The sequence below is a fragment of the Melozone crissalis genome, unplaced genomic scaffold (assembly GCF_028551555.1).
Source record: "Melozone crissalis strain CALT ecotype California unplaced genomic scaffold, PUWL_Pcris_2 ptg000041l_1, whole genome shotgun sequence".
NCBI lineage: Eukaryota > Metazoa > Chordata > Aves > Passeriformes > Passerellidae > Melozone > Melozone crissalis.
The window spans coordinates 2,530,403-2,544,789 of record NW_026535819.1 but is presented as its reverse complement, the minus strand read 5'-3'; positions in this window follow the sequence as shown (position 1 = coordinate 2,544,789).

Sequence of the window (14,387 nt, the reverse complement as noted above, 5' to 3'; positions counted from 1 at the left end):
GAAGACTACATCCAAGACGCGTTAGTGGAAGCTGTACTAATCGTTTTAGCAGTTTCTGGGTCATGAAAAACAAAGAAAAGCTTATTAACGAGAAAAATGAAATAAGATTTCCCTAAGCTGATTGCTGATAAAAAAAAAAATTCCACGTTCATTTTTCTGTATAAAAAAGAAAACATCTGTCACCATTTCAGTGTCTCAGTGTCCCTGCATGTGGTTCAGCTGAGGCTTGATCAATAAATGCCCATTTTCACACCTTCTTTCTTAATCTTTTTAGCTAAGCTCAGATAGTTGCAGACCAAAACAAAGTAAAATCAGTTAGCTGAGGTCTTCATCTGCAGGACTTGGTGCTGACAATGTTTTGAAATATTAAAGTAAATGTATCACTCCCAGATTTTAGCTGGGCCACAGCCATGCTCAGCACAAGTCCCAGACACACTAGAACAGAGTTCAGGACTTTGTGTTTCTAAACAGATTTCTTTGCCAAGGTTCAGAGCTGGATTGTGCAACCAAGTCTCAACAATGGCACGGATTGTACAATGCAGCCCTCATAAATTAAGCTTCCACACTGCAAGGTTATTGTTTGTATTTGTCACCAGGTTGAAAAATATCAGCTCTTTCAGAGCAGCAATTAGAGTAGGTAAAAATGAGTGTTGTTAGCTTTTCTGACAGCATCCAGGTACAAGGCAGGAGATTTTGTTCATTGCCAGGTATGACTTCTCAGGGAACCTTTTGTTTCCATTTGACAAAATGTAATAGTTCTGTTTAAATGAAATAACCTCTTTTTTTTTAAGTTCAAAAGATTGCTTTATACACATCTCAAAAATGTAGTAATTGTTGTTGTTACCTTTGATGCAGCCCGCAGGGAGAGCTCACGGCACGGAGGGATCAGTGTGGATGTGAGACTGTTTTGAAAGTTCAGAACCAAGAGGAAATGGCCAACCCATCTCCTGGAGAGAGCCTGAGCATCTGGGACAGCCTGAGCTTCCAGCCCTCTGCCACTCTGAGCACTGAGCAGCACTTGGGTAAGGTGGCATCTCCCAGAGGGTCACTCGGTGCCCTCCCAAAGTATTTCTTGTGCTGTGGCAATAGAATGAGCAGTTCCTCATTGCAACAGAATTCTTGCTGATGGTTCTGGCTAGGGCTGAAAAATCTTCTGGGCTGAGGGAGAATTTCAAATAGATGGCTCTTTCCAGATTTCGAAGGTGAAAAAGGGGTGCATGAAAAGTTGTCCTCTCAACATTCATGCACAATCAAAGAGATTATATTGGAATATTATTAAAATTGCATAAAATGCATAGAAGCTCTTTGCCTTTTCCATGCTGTGCTGCCACAGGTGTGACTTCAGCTCACAGTCACAGCTACAGGTGGAACAAACCCCATTTAGCTCAGAGACATTTCCAGCTTCATCTGAAGGTCTCTGGGAGCCTTACAATTAACTCTTAATAATTACCCTGTGCGAGCAGTGTGGGATATTGTCCTGCTTGGACAGCAAGGGACAGGCACAGGACATGGGCAGGGTGCAGGGGGAATGGAGGGATGTGCTGCAGGGTGCCCGGGGCTGGCCAGGGTGCAGGGCATGGAGCAGAGGTTTGCACAGAAACGGGGAAAGTTTGTGGCTGAAAGGGTTAAAAGCCGACCAGTAGCGTGCAGACCGCTCTGTCTGAGGAGATCTCTGCTGCTCCCACCAAACAGGAGCAGATGGTGCATTGTTTTAAGGGCTTTTCCGAGACAAAAGAACAAGATCAGATAACCTTTCCTCAAAGAGGGTACTTACAAAAAGCCTTTGCTCTTATTAAGGATTCTTCATTGTTTTCCTCACAACATTTTATACATCATATTGGATTTTGGGGTGGTGGAGAAGCCAGCATTGTTTACTGTGCTTCTCCTCCCCCCCAGGGACCAGGAGGGCATCTTAGAGATTGGGCAGCAAGGCTGTTGTCTGAAGTGTTTTTTCCTAAGCGAAAGACAACCTATATATTTACTATTAATAACTGAGGGCCCCAATTCTGCAAGGCCCAGCCACCCGCTATTCACCACAGGAACAAAAGGAGCTGCTGCCTCGTGTCTGTGCCAGGAGAAGCCTTCCCTTCCCTGAGCATTTGCAGGAGCTGCCAGCCCAAGGCTGGACTGGGAGCAGCACTGCCACCATGGCCACAGGAGGCACAGAACTGTCGTGCTCAGCACAAAGTGGGTTTGAAATATGGGTCACAAGTGGCTCTGTCACCCCCCAGAGCAGGGATGGGGCGTTCAGACTCGAGGCTGCATTGTCTGCTCAAGGCATCACTCAGCAGTGGCTCTGTCCTTTCATGGGACACAGGAGTCACCGTGCACACGCAACATAATGAGGTGTAATTGTACAACTGCTGCCAAATGCAATATTTACCTGTCAGAGGGACACACACATCACCTGACCACCCACTGCTGTGCCAAAGAAAGAATTTGTATAGTAAACACACTTGGCAAAATAACAAATTTCATTTCAAACATCTTAAAACAGAGAGAAGATGATATTCACAAGATATTTGCTTGCTGCCTGGGGTAAGACAGTGAACTTGTCCTGAATTGTTGAATTTTCTTTTTAAACACAGCCAGTATAAAACCCAGAATTGCAAATCCTATAAGCTCATGCTGTGGTGAGCAAAAATTGTCTCCACAGGTAGTGTTGGGAAGTATTTCACATTGCACTTACATGAATTTCTCATCAGTTTAGGCACAAAACTTGCTATAAGCAATGAGCTGATAAGGAAGGCGTATATTGCCCTACTATGTAAAATCTTTCTGTCATTCCTGCCCAGACACCAGGGCTGTCCCACAGGGAGCTGAGGAGTTGAGCTGTGCTCTCGTTGCTACTCCAGCCTGTCCTCTGAATACAGCCCACAGTATCCACATTTCTGTATTTCTATTAAATAAGAGAACTATATGATTTTAAAAAATCCCAACATTTTGCCCATGCCCCTTCCTACAATCTAGAGAATGGCCTTTGAGTCAGATTGGACTAAATGAGCCAGAAATCTCATTTCATCAGACTAGACTTTTTGTTTCCTTTTCTTTTTTATCTGAGAGATATCAACATTTAAGCTGAAACTAATTGTTTATAAAGTATTTTCTAAATGTTGAAGATTAATCAAGGCTGGTGCTTTAAAATAATTTGCACCAGGAAAGCAAATGGAATGTTTTCCATTGTTCTGGAAATGCAGAATTTTAACCTGCACCACAAGGAAAATGTATTTATATGTATCATCTTTCGCCTAAACTGCTGATTGACATATTTTCTTGTATCACTAGAGGGAGCTGCCTTCTTGCTTCTAGAAGAGGGAGAAATTATTAAATTAGTGGAATAAGCACAGAAATGTGTCAGCATGGTTTCAGCTAACTGTGTTTTGATGGGGCGTGTTGAGCTGAGGCAGTTCTTTGTGTTCCCTCCCAAATCCTGGCTGTGTTTTGTATTTCCCCCAGCTCCAGGGAGCTCCAGCCCTGCCTTCAGCATCTCTGGAGCTGTCTGCAATGATGTTGTCACTGACTGAGAGAGTTTACAATAACTGATGAGGAGCACAAGGAGCATTCCACAGAAATTCAGGATTCTGGCTAGGTCTGGGTTCAGGCCCAGCTCTGTTGCTGTCCTGAGCCAAGAGCTGCCCTGCAGCTCCTTGTGACAAGGGGCAGCAGCAGGGAGAGGCACTGCCATGTGCTGCAACATCTGGCTGGGAGCTGAACCCAGGCCAGCCCTCCACACCAGAGGATTTAGACATAAATACAAAATATGCAGAGCACAGGAGCAGCACAGGCCACATTAATCCCCTTGTTTGGTAAGCAGCCACTCTCCAGTGCCAAGTGGAATACCAGACATGTTCAGAGAGGAGAGAAGGACCTGACCCAGCAGCTGTGGAAATACAGATTCTCCAAGGTAGCCCAGAGTGCAGCTCAGCCCGTGGATTTCCTGAGGAAACAGCAGAGCCTTCACAGTGAGAGTCTCTTGTTTGGGGGTGCTTGTGGCTACCAGGTCTTATGAAAGGCCAAACTGCCCTCTGTGATTAGATTTTACCAATTTTATCTTTTCTTCCTCCCCTTTTACCTGTCATCACTGCAGGTGCTTTCCTGCACAGAGAGTGCTGAAGTCTGGGTGCTATTTCCCCTACCCTGAAATAATAAAGCATTTGAGCTAACGTGGTCATTTGGAGAGGGGAAGGACTACCCAAGTGGGGGATAATGGGGAAATTCCTTCTGGATCTGCTGCTCCACTCCATAGCAGCATTTCAGGACACTTTACACCCCATATTCCTACACCTCCAGGCAGTAATGCACACAAAGTCGTGCTTACAGTAAAGTTGCAACTATGTCTTTTTATAATAACTGGGTTGGTCTGATTGCTGACATGTGCAGAAAGAGAAAAAGCTGTCCTTGAGTAAAGCAGCAGTAAATGCTTCTGCCTTGCTTCAAGTGATTAGAAAAATGAGACTTTTAGCCTGGCTTTTTTAATTATATGTCAGGGAGATTCTACACGGCTGTGCTGAGATTCTGCAGGTGCAGCGGAAAGTGATTTAATAAATAGCATTTTTTTCACGAGGCTGAGTGTATGCACATTGAAGCTATCTGGGTAGGCAGTAAATGCCATTCATCATCACCTAAAAGGACATGAAGTTTAGCCAGATGGTATTTTCTTTAATGCAGGATGTTGCAACACAAGAAATGCATCTGGAAATAGCCACAATTAGGAAAATTACATTCAAAAGAAAGGAAAAGAGATCAGAGCAAACTTTTTAATCACTTTGAGGTCAATACCACTGGTTGGGCCTTGGTCAGAATAAGAAGAGAATTGTTCAGTTTGAGGCACAAATTGAAAATAATTGTCAGGTTTTAAATTATATCCTAATAATGATCATATTTCTGACTGGCCCAGATGTTAGTATTAACAGCTAATCAGACAACATAGCATCAATAAATAGAGCTGGTAACTTTTTTTGTAGAGTGATCTTTTTTGTTAGTATTGAAGGAGCTTTTGAAAGTGCTGTCTGCAGACCCACTGAAGAATTGTTCACTTGTCTTTTGTTCTATTGCATTGCTTAAAACCATGAATAAAACTGTACAAACCCCAGCTTTTTCATCCACTTCATTTTTCTAAATAGGTCATTGCACAAAATCATCTCTAGTTAACTATCAGCATTAAGGAGTCTGACTCAGTCCCCAAAATTAGAAAGACTGGCTAAAATGAACATTCTTTCTAAAAAGATGAACTCTTAATTTGGCATGTCTAGATTATTCAGTATGATTTTGCCTTTCCAAACCACCCTCCAAAACTAGGAAAGGCCCATTACCAAAAGAAAGGATGAGATTTCCATCCAGTTTGTTGACACTGAAAAGGAGGGTGTTAAGAGAAGCTTCATAGGAGAAGCCTCCTCCTCCACTGTAGGAGGAAAGTGAAATCTGCAATCAAGCTGTTTATAAAAACAGAGCAGCATTCTAATAGAAAATCTGCACCAGGCTCAAAGATTTAATATTTTATTTCACTCACACCCACATAAACACAAAGCCCATCCTGGCCTGCAAACAAGCCCACATCTCTGCTCCTTGTGTGTTACAGACCTTCAGTCTGCAAAGCAAAAACAAACTCTGCATGTCGTGGGCTTATCCTGCACCATGGGGAAATTTGGATTCAGGTGAGCTGGATAGAGACAGAGATTTTATCTCAAGTTTCCAAATCAAACCTATTTCTATTTATGACCCACACTTCCATTCTTTTATGACTGTGGTTGCTGTGGCAGTGGCACAGCACAGAATAAACACACAACCTGTTTGCATAAGCTGAGCAATTCATCTGAGAAGCTCAAGCAGCCAAGAACATTTCACTGGTAAACAAAATATCAGCTGCACTGTCACACACAGGCAGGGGAGGTGCAGTGAGGAAGTAGCAGTGAAAAAGGTGCACATGAAGCAAGAGGGGAAACTTCCCCACTTTAAAATGAAAGATTTTTTTCCAGGGGTTTGTGTCTCCCTGTGACAAAAGAGAGAGGAAGCAGCCTGCCCATCCCAATGCAGATGGAGGGGACATGCAGGATGCTGCTTGAGTTCCCAAAGTGACCTTTTTTCACCAGGGAAACCTTGTCACAAGGCTGGGAAGTTTTTCTTTTGTACCCAGTGACTCTGATCCTGTTGGTGCAGCAAAGGAGCAGCAGGACCAAGAGTGGCAATAACCCACACTGAAATTCAGGCTTAGAACAGGAATTGTTCCTCATTCCTCTCTCCCTAAGTCCTGACAGTTCTTAATACTTGCAGGACTTTATGCTCACACATTTCTTGACAGGATGTATGTACTGACATTTTCTTTCTACAGTTATAGTGAAAGAGGTAAATGTATGCAGAGAAGTTATTTCAGTAATAAAGGCAGATGTCAGATTTGGGAGGCTTCCAAAAATAGGCCCAGGGAGGATTCAAAAGGAAAATGCAGTTGGAACAATGTACACATTCCCTTTGTGATGATCCCCTAAACTTCTGCAGGTGAGGGAGATTTTGATGGCACAGAGCTGGAGGACAAACACAGGAGACATCTGGACATTTTGAGGCAAAGCTCCTTACTACTGGCTCACAAACTGAAGGTCAGTGGGAAACCTGTGTAATGAGCAAAGGGAATTCCAGTTCTGCTGTCCCAGGGGAAAAGGTGCTCCCTATCCCCAGAGTCAGGTGTGCTTGGGCCATAATCAGTTGGCATCAGCTGCTCTGAGTCAGGTTTATAAACCCCATGGACTATAAAGGTGAGGTGCCAGCCCTTGTTTGCTGTTTGGAGACATCAGTGTAGCTCTTGTGGGTGAGAGGATGGTGCTGTACTTGCCCAGGGCAGCAGGATGTGGCAGGAGCTGGCTGTGCAGCTCCTGTCCTGCCCTTTGCCCCCCAGCTCTCAGGCGTTGTGTCACCTGGTTAGAGATACCATTTGTAATGTGTCACTTCCTAACACAGCTCCAGCAGCAGCAGCACAAACATCGGCTTCTGGTGCTGAGGGAGAAGGCAAAGCAAGAGGTTGAGGAAAGCCACAGGTTTTTGAGGGGCCTGCTGCAGCTCAGTTCTGAGGTAAGTTATGATCTCAGACTCTGGGTTACACCTCCAGGTCCCAGCTCTCATGAGAGCAGTTCTAAACACAGCAATTTGTGAGCTGCTGTAGCACCTTACCACATACCCACAGAGTTTTCTCCCAGCCCATTAATTAATCAGCTCTTCAGGAATTGTTGGCATAGGAAAAGCATTATCTACAACCAGGAGCTTTCCAAAGGAGATGAGGTTTAAATGTTTTGCTTTTCAAATAGGTCATTGAGGTGTGTGCCAATTTGTGTGTGTGCAGGACAGCAGGAATTCCAAAGGCAGTGATCCTCCTGTGACAAGACCTGACCACGCAGAGCAGACACAGAGGGGACACTGGCTGGAAGGTGACCTTGCTGCTGGCAGCTACAGGAGGTAGGCTACAGTGAGGCACTCCAAGGATTTGGCCTGTGGTTTGACTAGATTAATATTTTGGGGCACTAAAGTAATTGCTATATAGTGTTTTTAACTCTGATTTATGCCCAAACTACAGTATTAGCACCTTTCCAATGTTGTGGGAGATCTTCCACTTTTAAAAAAGTAGAAACCCCTCTGAAACTTGTGTGAAAAGTATAATTTTTTTTCATTTTGCTGTACTATCATACCGTTGCTATAAATTAGAATATTGTATGTGCAATTTTAAAGTTCATTTAAAGTGGCATAAAGACTTGAGAATTGCTTCCAAGGTCTTATGGATGCAATTACTAGAAAGGCACCTTTGCGCAGGTAAAACTTCCAGTACCACATAAAAATGAGCAGCATTCTGGTTTGAAAAGATTCAATCTCTGTGGAGGACTTGGCTGTGAAAGTAAGGAATTGAAATAATGTTTCTGACTGCAGTAAGAAAATATTTCCCTTTTCTTACCTTCAGTAATCAAGAGATGGGTTCACTGAGACACTCTGCATTGAAGATAGAAAGAGATCCCAATCCAGTGGATCCCAAAATATTGGGAGAAAGAAAACCTTTAGGAGGAGGAGGAGGTTCATGTTGCCCAGTGCTTCAAGGAGGTGAACATGACATTAAAGGATTTAGTGGTATTGGGAAAATGCCCCATTCAACCTGGCCTGGAACACAGTTTTCTAGCTAATTTTGAAAATTTTGACCTCAGTATTTATGTTCATTATGCATATTTGAGCTATGGCTATCTTCCTTTGTACTCCTGGCCCTTCTAAGACAATCTTGTTGAGAGCTGAGAGTTATTTACCCTATTGATGGGTCCTTTTTTAAATTTCCATGATTTCACTTCTAAGGGAAGTTGATGTCCACACCTTGCTCCTGGAAGTGAACAGCTGAGGGATGACTCCTCCAGCTCCTGCTGAGGGCAGTGCATGGGCTTGGCTGACAAATATTTGCCAAAGGCACCTTGAGTTCAGAAATGGGTGTTAACTTGTACTGGGAGAGTTGGGTTTTGTGTCTTTTCCTTTCAGATACTTTATTTTTGGTGACATTAACTCTGTGCCTTGGGGTCTCTGCCAGCAGATCACAGGCACAGCCATCACACCTCAAATCTGCTGTCACCTTGGGTGAACCTGCCCCATGGGGAGACCTGGGACAGCTCTGGGGACAGCAGTGACCAGGCCAGCTCCAACAGCCAGGTAACACCAGCTCTCGAAACAGTCTGAGGGGCGTTCCTCTCTATGGGTTGTTTTGTTTTTTGGTTTTATTCCCTCCATCAAACTGTTCACCTGATGACGCCGATACTCTGCTCTGTCCCCAGCGGAGCGCAACCATTCCACGCTTTGGATGTTCCAGTACCTTCCATGGTTCCAGCCTGTCCGTGGTGGAGCAGTGCCTGAGGGCAGAGGAGCTGCGGGCTCGGCACCAGGCAGTGCTGCTGCAGCTCCGGAGGAAGGCTCTGAGGGAGAGGGCCAGGGCCGAGCTGGCCTGGCTGGGCCACCGCAGACGGTGAGGGCACCGCCGCTGGAGGCCTGCTAGGCCAGGAGTGCTTTTCCTCCTTTCATGGGAACACAACAAATGTAAAATCTTCTTAGAAAGCAAGGAGCAAGTAAAAAATTGAGAGGAAAGGAGTCTGCATGGTTTTAGTGTCTCCAGAGCAGAGTTGAGCTTCTATTGGAGCCTCCTCTGTGGTGGTGTGACACACCAACTGGATGAGGAGCCCGCAGGGATGGACGGTGAGGGGCGTCCCTCAGCGTAATGAGGATAACGAACCCTCAGGGACAGTGAGGGGTGTCCATCAGTGCTGACCAGGCTGAGGAGCCCTCAGGGATGGGCAGTGAGGGGTATCCCTCAGCAGTAATGAGGATAACGAGCCCTCAGGGATGGATGGTGAGGGTGTCCCTTAGCGCTGAGGATAAAGGAGCTCTCAGGGAAGGACAGTGAGGGACACTGAGACACTATAAGGAACCCCCAGTGCTCAGGAGACTCCATTTGCTTTAGGAGAGGTCCAGCCACCACAGCCCAAGGATGGTGAGATGTCTTCCAAGTCCGTCGTAACTTTCTGCAGTCTTCCACACGTACAGCTGTTTTGAGAGGAGCTTTGCTCCCACCCTTAAATTCAAGGCATTTAGTGACCTGACTCTGATTCTCATCCTTGTGATCTCCAGTGTTCTGGAAAACCTGCAGGACAGCACAGGAGCCTCTGCCATGGCAGCAAAACAGCACAAAGTCCTGATGGAGCTGAAATGGGAGCAGGTAATGCTGCAGTAAGAGGAGCTGGCATTCATCTCATATCCATAGGGAGGATGCAGCACAGGGAGGTGTCTGGAGTTGCTGGAACAAGTGGGGGTTCTGTTTAAAAAAAAACAAACCACTTTGCATCCATTATTCTGCATGTTTCCCACATACCCACAGTGAGGTGGGTTTTGTGCCAAAGTCAGCAGTCTGTAAATCTTGGATAAAAGAAAACATTTTTTTTTTTTTCCTCTTCTGTTGCCTCACTGTTATTGTGGCTTTTTCTATTTATGCCATAACAAACAGGTCATGTAATGTAGGTTTCCACTGATTTATGCTTGTGATGTTGAAATATATTAAATTAATCTGACAGCTAATTTTATAGTCTTGGTTATTCCACTATGATAGGTTCATAATTACACTTAGTAGTCAGAAAATTTCTGTCCTGCTCCTTATGTAGTACAAGCCTGTCATTTAAGTAAAGGAATTCCTAGTGCAAACCACAAGCACCCTGTAGTTTTGAATGATCTGAAGACAATTGATTTTTAAAGGTCTCACCACTTGGCACCCCATCAAAACATCCCTTTACCTGTCATCAGTTTTCACAGGTGAAAGCCCTGTTGAAGAGTAAAACTGCAAATTTTTTATAAAAAAGGAAACAATTGTATTTTCAGAGTATTTTGGGATTAATAGTGCCCTATGTGAAGAAACATTATACATATTTTTAAGTATAGCTCTTCATTATCTTCACTCTGTTATGTTCCTTTCTTTGCTTTGTGTAGGCAGAAATCCAGCACCTGAAAAACATCCACAGGGCAGCCCATCAGGAAAGGAAGCTTTTATTAAAGCAGCAGAGAGAAATCTTAATGATGCAGCATTCAACAGCACAACTCCAGGAAAAGCTGCACAGTTTGGCTGGAGAGCAGGAGGTTGTGAAGTCAGGGAGTAAAGACATTTGTGTCCAGCTAAAGCATAAAAAGAGCAGGAAATATGAGGGGTAGGTAAAACCTTTCTCAGTGATTGCTGAAGGTGAGAGCAAACCCAGCGGAGAAGATGGAGACAGGCATGTCCTAGATAATGGTGTGAGCTTTAGATACTCCAAAGAAGGAGTGTATAATGATAAATTTTTCCAACTTCTGTGTTCAAGCAGTTGATAAATCAAGATCACTGCTTATCATTCTGTCTCAAATGGTGAATTCCTCAGGGCACCTTCAAGGATGCCACACAACTGCTAATGATAGTTCATGCTTTCATGGTGGCTTTTAACTACAAACCCAAACACTTTGCAACTATATATTAATTAGGCTTCACAATACCCATATGGAATGAGTAGAAATGTATTGATTTAATTGGGGAAATTCACTCCTTTGTCACCCTCTGGCTCTGAGCCTCTGGATCACTCAGTCCCTCAGAGCTGGTCTGTGCTTCACTGAGGATTTAACCAGAGAAGGATTTTGGAATACACAGGGCTAAATTTTAGGCTTAAACTGAAGCACAGAAGTGTCATGTAAAATCCTACAGTGAGCTCTAATTCAGGAGTTTAGTCAGACTGAGAAATCCCCATCCTGCTGTTCCCCAGGAGCATCCCTGTCTGCTTCCTGCTGGGCTGCAGGAGCTGAGCAGTGTGAATGAGAACCCCACAGCATCCACACTGCTCAGAACAAAAATCTAGTTTGCTTCAGGAAGAGAAAAAGCAGTTAGAGACACATATTTATCAATGTGAATTAAAACCCCCTTTCATTCAGTGTTACCCAGAGCTTTAGCAGGGTGGTGAGTCAGGTTTGTGCATTTACTTAAGTCCCCACAGGGGAAGGCTTTCAAATAAATCCCTGCATGGAACTGATCTATAATTCATGGTGTTATTGATTACAAGTCAGAGAAATCTTTAAAAGGTTTCTTGGCTGTGCTTTCACTTCTTATTACTGACAAGGCTGCTTGTAGGAGAACAGTGAATATTGGTGTCAGTCTGGAGCAGCCAGGGGCTGTGGAATCAAATGCACCCAAATTCTGGCTGCTAGTCCATAGATCTCTGTCCTGTGCAGGAGTGCAGAGTGGTTATTATGCTATTTATCCACCTGCATGGGTGTGTTCATATTTTATACTGATCAGGAACAAAGCATTCCATGTCTAACTCTTTACAGCTTTTCTACTGAGAACAAGGAATCACTGGTACAACACCAGAAACAGGTGGAGGAGTTGCCAGGTTTGGAGCAGTCCCTTAATGCTCAGGATGATGTTTTCTTACCTCTGGAACGTACAAATTCAGCTGGAATGGAACCTATTGCCACACCTGTTACAAGAAAAGGCCAGAAGTGTGTATTTCTGGTAAGGATCTCTTGAATTCCATTAATGCCTAAAGAAAGGGTGTCCCAGATTATTTTTGCCTTAATATAGGACCAGCACAGGACTCATTTGGCACTCAAGAGCATGAAGTCAAAATAAGTGTGTTGGTTACGTGCACTTTTTCCTTAAGACATTAACTCTGTCTCCTAAATGTTTACATTCTAGGAATCTGTGCTGGAGGAAAAGGCACTTCTTTCAAACCCTGATCCTAAAGATAATGAAGATCTTAATCCATGTGGCAGAAAGAACCCAGTGAAAGGCTTGGGGATGCTTCCTACTTGGTGTAACTTATGCCTGGTTCAGGAGGAAAACACTCTTGAAGGAACAGGTCAATCATATTTAATGCTATTATGTCCAATCTGTTTCAACTACTTCAATCAAATTTTAATCCAGACAGAAAGAGAGACAATCTTCTCATTTATTACCAAAGTGTCTTGCTCACTATAGCCAATGTATAAATCACTGCTGGGCAAGATGGTGGGGATCTCTCAGAGGTTTATTAAGAGATCTGATTATAGTGCTTCCCAGAACGAAATCATAACTTACTCTGATTGTGTCATTAACAATTTGCTCTCTTTTGATACAGTTATTCAAGAATTTAAGGCTGTTCTTTTTAAAAGAACATAGATCAGTTGAAGATAGACTTGGACAGGACATGCTGGAGTTATTTTTGTTTCCAGGTTTTATCCTCAGCTCATATTTCTTACTCTCAGTAGGACAGGTGAAAAATAAAACTGTCTGTTTATATATGAGTCAGTTATATCATTTACATAGTTCTGGGTATCCATAATTTCTGTAATATAAACATTTACATATTGTGGCAGTATTTCCTATTTCTGTCATTTTTCTAATGAACCATCTTTCTGTGTTTCATAGAATATCCTGATTTGGAAGGGACCCACAAGGATCATAAAGTCCAGCTCCTAATTTACTCCTAGATATAATAGTGAGGAGCATGATAGATTTGAGTGTCCTATCAGCAAGCTCTTCTATAAAATATTTTTCTTTTAAGTGATGATTAAAAAAAATTTCTTTTAAATGTTCCAGTTAAAGAAGTGGAAGTGCCTGTCCCTTTTGAGATCCATCAGGTGGATACCAGTCAGTGTTTGAAGCATTTGGACCATGTTTCTCATGAAGTTTCTGACGAACAAAATTTAAAAGCATTTTCTGAGGGATTAACTTCCACTGAATCATTGTCCAGGTCAAATAACTCCTTTTTGCAATGTCAAAGTGCCAAGTCAGACTCTTCTCACTCAGAATTTCAGAAAGTGTCTGCAGTTTGGATCAGCTTCTCAAAAAGTTCCATTTCAGACCCAGAATCAGAGCTGAAGCATGGAGAGGACACAGATGTCAGCGTCCCAGAAGAGTTTGTCTTAGACAGTGGTGATGTGTTTAATATCTCAAAAGAGATGCCAATAGCAATAAGCAATGGAAAGGAAACATCACCTAGTGACAAACACAATGAACGTGAGCTGCCTGAAGATGACAGAGCTGAGACTTCATCTCTCTCCCAGAAATACCCTGGAGATGTGTTGGGTCATGGCTGCACTGACCACCTGCTTTCCTTCATCCCAGCAAACAAAGCAATTGTCTCCAGAACCGAGTCAGCACATTGCTCCCAGCCTGAAAACCCTTCTGAGGGAGTGGATGAGCCACACCTGGGTGCCCCACAAAGCTGCAGCAGAAACAAGCCCTGTTCTCAGGAGATCCCAACACTGGGAAATGATGCAGCTGCCAGCCCTTTGTGCACTGATGCAACCTCCAGCAGTGATAAGGGGCTCCCTCCAGCTGATGAGGATACCTTGTCAGAAGTGCTGTGTCCTGTGGGTGAAGTATTGTCCTCTGGAAGTGCTGACTTGCCATCCTCTAACAAAAAGGATTTGTCTTTTCCAAGTGAAGATCTTCCTCCTCCCCCTTTAGGTGCAGATGCAATGAAAAATGGTGATCCTGCCTCCAGCATGGATGATTTCACATCTCCACTGGAACAAATGACAGGCTCAGAGTCTGGTCAGGGCACGGATGAAGATCTGTCACTGGAAATGGATGCATTACCCCCATTACCTGATAACACTGTGCCTGAGGAATCTCCCCTGCTCAGTACAGAGACAAGTGGTGCTTTTTCAACTCAGGATGGTTGTCTCTCACAACAATCTATTACAGCTCTTTCTAGCTGTTTATCAGAAAACCAGCATGGAGAACAGGAGATGCCTTTGCAGCATTTGGAGTTTCTACCTGTGTCAAATACAGATTCTTCTGGTGGAAGTAAAAGTCCTGAATTCCCAATGAAACAATGCAAAATGTGTGAAAAGCTGCCCAGTGCTGAGGAGGACAGTGATGACCCATTATC